The following is a 2,563-nucleotide window of genomic DNA, read 5'->3' as shown; positions in this document are numbered from 1 at the left end:
GTAAATTAGTCATATATTGATTGTTTTGAGTGCCAAAAGGCATTCCATCCATGTCATCTTCATATAGTTTTTAACAATTCTTATTAAAGAAAACCCCATCTAAATAGCAACATCTAAACAGCAAGTGATAGCAATCTTCAAAGAAAACCCCATCTAAATAGCAAGATCTAAACAGCAAGTGATAGCAATCTTTAAAAAAAACCCATCTAAACAAAGCTTGCTGAGACAAAAAAATAAACAGCAAGTGATAGCACTTGCATTATCGAGCAATGGGGATGTTTATATTGGATCTACTGACAAGAAAACTTTGGAGGAAATCAGCAGAAAGTAMGAACCACTCTCTGGTCAATACGCTAAACAAACACAAATCTGGAATTAAATAGAAGCGATACAAACCTGATAGAAGGCGACCGACGAAGGAGGAAATCGCGACCGAGCTTGCTGAGGAAGGCGGCGACAGACGAAGGAGCTTGCTGAGGAAGGCGCGACCGACCGGAGAAGATGGAGGCGACTCACCGGARAAGATGGAGGCGACTCACCGGAGAAGATGGAGGTGATAACCGGAGAAGATGGAGGTGATAGTTGGGGGAGACGATGGGAGCGGCCAAAGTGGAAGGGTAAAGAGGGAATAAATGGCAATCTGAATGGTTTAGTGAACTTCTACCCTCAAAATGGTTAAGAGGCTTGTGTAACCATTAAGAGGGCTTTTTTTTTTTTGCCAAACATGTTTTACATCTGACCGATTAAGAGGAGACCTCTTAATGTCACCATTAAGAGGAATCCAAACAGCCCCAAGTTTCACACAATTTGTTATCATGTTAAAGCAATTCTGCAAAGGATTGTTTTAATGGGTGAATTAGTTGGAGAACTCATTTGTTTTTGTCAACATGTACATTTAATTTTATGTTCATACTACAAGGATCATATCAACTATATTCTTAGGTAACTACAATAATCTGTAATCCTTCCACAATAATTATTTTAACTGATATACATTATCTGAAACTCAAGTAGGAAAGAAAAATATGTAAGCACATGGGCAAAGATTCAACCAAGGTGGTATTTCTGTCTTGGGGTTATAGGGATAAAATTGCTAGCTATCCGGTGCTTGCATTTATTTGAATCTGAAAGTCATAAACTCTGCTGCTTGTATGATTTAAACTTGCATTTGCTGATGCATCTTAAGTAATAATCTTTAATATATTTGTTCTATCATGTTGATGTTCCATAATCTTTAATGTGTTCCCCCTCTCATTGAGTTCATACTCAGTTCAGAAGTTCACACTCTATTGCAAGAATTTCAGGTGCATCAGATGAGAATATACGAGAGTTGTTTTCTAAAGCATACAGAACTGCACCGTCTATAGTTTTCATTGATGAGATTGATGCGATTGCTTCAAAAAGAGAGAACCTTCAAAGGGATATGGAACGGTGCACTGTGACACAATTGATGACTTGTATGGATGAATCTCACAGAATTGCTAAACCAGATGATACGCCAAAAAATGCGAAGACATCTGAATGCAAACTGGGATATGTCTTGGTTATAGGCGCTACTAATAGACCTGATGTTGTTGATCCAGCATTAAGAAGGCCCGGACGTTTTGACTGAGAGATTACTTTAGGTGTTCCAGATGAAAATGCTAGAGTGCAGATTCTTTCGGTGCTTACACGCAATTTGAAGCTTGAAGGTGCTTTTGATCTTGTCAGAATTTCTAGGGCCACTCCAGGATTTGTTGGAGCTGATTTAGCAGCATTGGTGAACAAAGCTGGTAACCTTGCTATGAAGAGAATCATCGATGGAAGGAAGCTAGAGCTTTCTAGAGAAAGTACAGACACAGAACCAAATGAAGATTAGTGGAGGAAGGAATGGACTTCTGAAGAGATGGAAAGGCTTAGCATCACAATGTATGATTTTGAGGTAACGTAAATTCAACTCTATAATTGCCATGCCAATCTTTGTGGAACGCTATGTTTTACCTCATACTTTGCAACAAGGAAATATTTTGTTCCGAAATAGTTGGAGTTGGCTAAATAAATCGGAAAAAATTAAAGAACAACCAATGCTAACGTAAAAACGAGAACCTTTTAAGGTTCAGGGAAATGAATGGCGCCCTTATATGTGAGGCTAACCCTTTGACAAACTCTACTGATGCAAATTTAGTTAACTGCTTTTGTGCATATCAATTTTTGTTGATATTTAACTTGCTTAATGCCATCCTTGGTACAAGCCGTCTCTTCTATCCTAAGCATTCAAAGGTCTATGTTTGGAGATGATCAACCAACTGTTTTAAAAAGCGCCACAAAACGTTTATAAGGCGCCGCCTCTAACAGATCAGATTGTACGTGCGTCTTGATGGGTGAGGTGGTGGGTCGATGGGACGGTCCAGTTTTTATAAAAATACTAATTTTACTATGGAAACCGAATCGACATCTTATTCTTCTGCTTATATCAATTCAATACCAAACCAGTAAATTAATAAGTTTTTTGCTTCTATTGCTTCTCTCCAAGACTGCAACGAACAGTCAACCATTGTTTCTGCTCTTCTCTCCAACGATTTCT

General features: G+C 38.5%; 1 pseudogene; it reads left to right on the top strand.

Annotated features, from left to right (window-relative positions):
- The first annotated feature begins 1,035 nt into the window (after positions 1-1,035).
- The window catches only part of LOC112523687, a 3,641-nt pseudogene continuing 2,113 nt past the window's right edge, over positions 1,036-2,563 (top strand).

The sequence above is a fragment of the Cynara cardunculus genome, assembly GCF_001531365.2.
Source record: "Cynara cardunculus var. scolymus isolate 2C chromosome LG 12, CcrdV1, whole genome shotgun sequence".
In the NCBI taxonomy this organism is placed as follows: domain Eukaryota; kingdom Viridiplantae; phylum Streptophyta; class Magnoliopsida; order Asterales; family Asteraceae; genus Cynara; species Cynara cardunculus.
This window is presented reverse-complemented; position numbering and strand designations above follow the sequence as displayed.